Here is a 6146-nt window from a genome sequence, read left to right on the forward strand (position 1 = left end):
CGAGGGCAAAACACCAAAGCAAATTATTTTGCCAAATCGGTCAAGAAAATGGCAAATACCAATGAGGAGAAGCCTATATTCATCATAGTTTATAACCGTTGGGTTTTGGAGCCCGCTTTGTTATAATTCCTGAAGGCAGAAGAGGTACCATATTTGGGCAAGCAGGATATAATCCTGGTTGAGCCTTAACCTTTCCATCTTACAAAAAATTATCTAGAAGGATATCATGTGGCCAAGAGATAAAAAGTAAGTCAAGCTTTAGAGTCATGGTGGTATTTTTTAGATATTAAACTAGAAAATGATTGGAGGCAGTCATTCATCAATTTCTTCAAAGAAAATAAACTTTTGGCAGAAAAATTTATAGCTGCATAAATCTAAAAGTGGGCATTGTGATATGCATTTGTCAATAACATGATATACCAATGAACTTTTGATCAAATATGGCTAAGATGCCTAGGGACCAGGGAAGCCGAGAGAGTTGTAGTAGATGTTTATGAAGAACTTTATGGAACACATCAGTCAGGTCCCAAGATGACTACTAAAATTAATAGAATGGGTTACTAATGGTCAAGCATGGTTAGAGATTATATTGAACATGCAAAGAGGTGTCATGAATGTTAGATCCATAGTGATATTATATATTAGCCACAAAATCCTCTGTACCTAACAGTAGCATCCTGGCTATTTTAATGCTAGGGCACAGATATAATTGGGCTGATAGATCCACCATCATAAGCATAACATCACTTCATTCTGGTAGTAACAGACTACTTCTCAAAGTGGGTAGAAGAAACTCCATTCAAAGAAGTCACATTCAGGCATGTGATCAATTTATTTACCCATAATATTATCTACAGACTTTATGTGCCATGCAGCATAATCTCGGATAACAGTATAACTTTTAAAAGTAAAAAAATTTATAAGCTTATTGATCGACATAAAATTGACTGGTGGTACTCATCTATATACAACTAAAAAACAAATGGCTTGGTAGTAACAAGACATTGGTGAAATTATTGAAGAAGATCCTTACCAAGAACAAAAGAGAGTGGCATGTGAATATGACAGAAGTGCTATGGGCATACCGTACAACCTACAAGACACCAACCAAAGCCACTCTTTATTTATTGGTGTTCAGAGTTAAAGCAGTATTGCCACTAGAAGTTGAATTACCATCACTCCAAGTAACGATCCAAAATGATCTAACTCATAAACAAAATGGTCGTCTGAGAATGGAAGAGCAAGATGCACTTGGTGAAATTAGGTTATAAGCTAAAAAAACTTAGAAATTTATCAAGGAATAATGGCAAAATCCTTTGATCAGATAGTGCATCCTTAGGCATTTCAAGAAGGGGAATTGGTTCTGGTGCTAAGAAGATCAATCATCCCACACTAAAAAATCGATGGTAAGTTCATATCTAATTAAGAAGGCCCCTTTGTTATCGAGAAGGTATACCAAGAAGGAGCATATCAGTTGATCAATATGGATGGTCAGAGGCCAATGCCACCGATCAACACTCGACATTTAATGAAATATCATGCATAAAAATTTCATATCTAATGTACTTTATAATGATCAAAGTTTTATGTGCATAGTTATCAATGCATCCTTACATCTATATTTTGAAATTCTCTTATACAACAAGAATGGATTTTAAAATCTACCATAAAACTAGAGGTATTTTAAATATTTATTCGGATTGACATCATGCCGCATGACAAAATCTCTGAATAAATATTTAAAATATTAAAATACAAAGCCCATTCAAAATCTCTTTGTAAGATGGGGAATTTTAATATTTATTCCGGTTGACATCATATTATATGCTAAGATCCCTAAATAAATATTTAAAGTTTTAAAATTTTAAGTTTATTCTATTCTGAAATATCCCTACAAGATAGGGGCTTTTTAAATATTTATTTGGGTTGACATCATGCTGTATGCTAAAATTTTTGAATAAATATTTAAAATCTTAAAATATAAAACCCATTCAAAATCTCTTTATAAGATGGGGCATTTTAATATTTATTCAAGTTGACATTATGTTACATGCTGAGATCTCTAAATAAATATTTAAAATTTTAAAATTTCAAGTTTATTCTATTCTAAAATGTCCTTATAAGAAAGGGGGCGTTTTAAATATTTATTCAGGTTGATATCGTGCTGCATGCCAAGATCTTAAAATAAATATTTAAAATTATCAATATAAATATTTTTTTATGCTAAAGAATATAATGAGTTCCTTTTCAAAGTATATAAAAGTGATATTCCAAAAGTTTGGGACACCATCTTTTCCAACTTACCAAGATTTGAAACTAATTAAAGAGACTTTTGTGACTACACATTTTAATAAGTCAAGCCAAAATAGCTTAAAGTCTTTTGACATCCTGAAGCTTAAGGTTCAAATGGGTGTAAAAGATCGGATCCAATACACCCAAATATGGTTGAATTGCTGGCAGCTCTATCTACTCAGCATGCCATTAGAAAGACCGTAGTAGTGGAACCACCACCTCATCAACCCGTTAGTAGGGACTACATGAAAAACAAAGGCAAAATTGACTCGACGAGTTCTAGTAATCATAGTTCACAAGACTCTCTAAATTGACCAGAGAATCAAAGTTCTAGTGAAAAGGATAAGTCGCAAGCAATTACTAAATGTCCATAGACTTCAAATCTACAACCATAAAAAATGACTTCCAATATGCCAACTTTAATAGATTTAGTATTGGGAAGCATATCTCCCATAGCTTAAGTCTAAAACCTGAATGGGTATAAAAGGCAAGATCCAACACGCCCAAATATGGCCAAATTATTGGCAGCTCTGTCTACTCAACACGCCATAAGAAATACTATAGTAGAGGAACCCCATTTCAGTAACTAGAGGATAAAAAATCTATCAAATCTTAGCTCACTCAATCTGATAAGCTCAAGGGATTAAGATTAAAGCCTCCATAAGTGATTAAAGATCAGGATGCTACCAATATTTAGTACTATCAACTAAATCCAAAACCTACACATTTTCCAATTGAAAGTTCGTTAGGGATGTTAAGCCCTATGAACTTAGTCCCAAGCTAACCAACAGGGGGGGTAAATTGGTATTTTTAAAAAAATTATTTTCACAAAGAATGAGAAACACATAAACCAAAACTCCGCCTGACCTCGGGCCGATATCGCTGTGTGCTAATGGCTGGCCGATATTTGATCGACCTAAGACGATTGACCGCCGTTTTGACCATCGGCCGTTACGCAATTATTGTGCCCTAATCGGCCTGACGATTCTTCGATCGGCCAGGACGGTCCTGGGCCGTTTCTTTAAATTCAGGCCGTTCCAGCCAAATTTCTCACTTTCCACCTCATCTTCCTTGTGTGTTTTTCTTTGCTAAACCTTCTTCATGGCTGGGTGGAAACGTGTTCGTCAGGCGTCTGGGAGTTCTTCGAGGTCGATGCTGGGACCCCGATTCAGGGGAGGCAGAAGATCAGGCTGCCTACCGTCGCTACAAAGATGTGGCATACCCTTCCCGAACGATCAAATCCTGCATCATCTCTCGTATCCGGAATGGATCTCTTTGCCCACACATCTCTTGTTTTCATACTCACCCTCGTGTCCTTTTCTTCTGAACTCTTCCTAGAATTTTATGCAAATCTTCGCATAAATTCTACCTTCATAAGCCCTGACTCCTATGTGAATCGACGCCGATCGAGATACATATCAGGACTGTGCAGAGCTTTACTTCTATCCACCCACCAGGGGATAAGCTACACATAATCATTTCTGATCCGGATTTTGATTGGTGCAGCGACAAATCACTTCCTTCGCCAAACCACACACCCTTTCATGTTGGAGAGACTAGCTTTTAGTTAAAGATGATAGGACAATCCACATGTCCTTCGCACCTCCATAATTCCAAAAGCTTGGGATCAAATCCATATCACTTCCACTTCTGTCTTTGACCACCTTTTTCATATGGCCCGAGAGAGAATTAATGCCATTGATATACTCTTTCGCTACATCGATCACCTAACAACTATTCGTGATCCAGATCACAAGAGGAAAACCCAATCTAGCCTTAGGACACATCATAGCCTATGTCCTTGAAACCAAATACCAACTTTCAGTATCCTACTCCACCAAACCTTCAGCCTCCTTGCTACTCAAACAATTCCTTCACTAAACTTCATAGTACTCGTCTCCACCCAAGAGATGGGGAAGGTCGGGGGGCTAAAGAGGAGAGGCTCCCGCTCCCGCTCCGCTCCCGTTTCTGAATCCTGTCCCTCTCCACCAGCACTCACCGGTTGATCAGTTGATGAGAGGTTTGATCATTGGGAGACTCGGTTTGACGGCCTACATTGTTTGCACAGGAGCAGCAACACTCAGAGGACATTGTCCGCTACGAGCAGAACCACGCTGAGGATTTAGCCCTTTGATAATTTTCTACTCACCAGCAGCAGCAGCATGACCAGGACATCGCCTGGTTCAATGCTCGTTTACTTCACTTACCAGCTACTTTCAGCAGCCACCTCCACCACCTCCATCTGATGATCTAGATCCCTCGTTGTTTTAGTCTGTACTTTGTTGTTTTGTTTCCTGTCTTTTTGTAGTTAGCTTGTTAGTCTTTTGTGATTTTTTTTCTTTTGTTCTTGACCCTCTTTTTGTGATGACAAAAGGGGGAGTAGGTGGTAGGTAAAAGCTTGTTGGGTTTTGGGTTGTTAAATTTTTGAAGTTTGAATGAAAACTTTTTTTATTTTTCTACTTGTGTTTGTTATCATCAAAAAGGGGGAGATTGTTGCAAATCATTTTTTCATGGCTTGCGTTTTGATTGATTACAAACACTACTTGGACTGCTTGTTGCTTCTAACTTTTTCGGGAATCAAAGTTCGGGACGATCAAGAAGAAGCCAAAGTTCAGGATTGCGTAGGTTTAGGGTTGGTCAGGTCTGTACTTTGTTTTTTATTCTTTTGAGTCTAATTGTAATGGTCAAAAAGGCTGATGCTAAGTAACCCTACACACACACACTTGAGAGACTTAGAATTTGTATTTTGCCCACATCGCCCAGGACGATATTGATTATCGTCCTGGACGATCAGCTTAAAATAGAAAAGTCTTAAATATGGATTCTTAATTAAGCGCCATCATTAACATATCGACCTGGACGATACGTTGTATCGGCCAGGATGATAAGCTCCAAATAGAAAAGAAGTAGCTGCCTTCGACAGTTAAGACATACTGTATTTTTAAATTATCGGCCAAAGGACGATCCTCGGATCGGCCTCGACGAAATACCTAATTTAGCCTTAATTGATCAGGAAATCAAGGGAGTAATTAAGGATGATTGATACGATCATATCGTCCTGGACGATTCGCAGGATCGGCCCGGACGATCCATTCAAAATCCTTAAGTTACTTCAGGACGATAAATATCGGCCAGCCAAAAATAGGGCGATGCTCAGAATGATTTGGCCTCTGATTTGAACTGACGGCCAGGACAATCGTGAGATCGCCTTGGACGATCAAGCCAAATTTTAAATCGTCCAGGACTGTTCCCAGGGCGATTACTCTGGCCGATCTTTCTAAGTTTGTACTGATTCGGCCAGGCTGATGTTCCGTATCGGCCTGGACGATAAAGTCGGCTACTTGCAATTAATTGAAGCTCCTCTGACTCTTCTATTTAAGAGCTCTTTCTTTCAACGTTTTTTAGAGACCTTTGGCTGCTGCCTTGACCTGGACAAGAACCTTGAGGAGAAAAGAGAGAGAGGGAGAGAGAGGGATCTTGTGAGGGGGAGCTTGTGAGGGGATTCAACAAGGGTTGCTCAAGGATCGCTTTGCTTGTCTTCGTCTGGAGTTTCTCCGTCCGTGGAAGGGTCGGTAGAGGTAAGGAGTTTGCTTTTGGTTGTGGTTCTCTGCCAGCCTTCAGGAGGAAGCAAAAGGAGTAGGTTCTCTGCCTGCCGGGGTGGCAAAAAGGAGTTTCTTGTGAGGGTTTCTCAGCCCTAAGCCTTGGGGCTAAAGGAAGTCACGTTTTGTAGTGCAATACTTGGAGGGTGCCTCCAAGGAGTGGACGTAGGTTGAGGTTGACCGAGACCACATTGAAATTTATGTGTTCTTATTTTCTTGCTTCCGCACTCTTATTTCCGCATTTATTTTGGTGGT

Source organism: Dendrobium catenatum, unplaced genomic scaffold (genome assembly GCF_001605985.2).
Source record: "Dendrobium catenatum unplaced genomic scaffold, ASM160598v2 fragScaff_scaffold_142, whole genome shotgun sequence".
Classification (NCBI taxonomy): Eukaryota; Viridiplantae; Streptophyta; class Magnoliopsida; order Asparagales; family Orchidaceae; genus Dendrobium; species Dendrobium catenatum.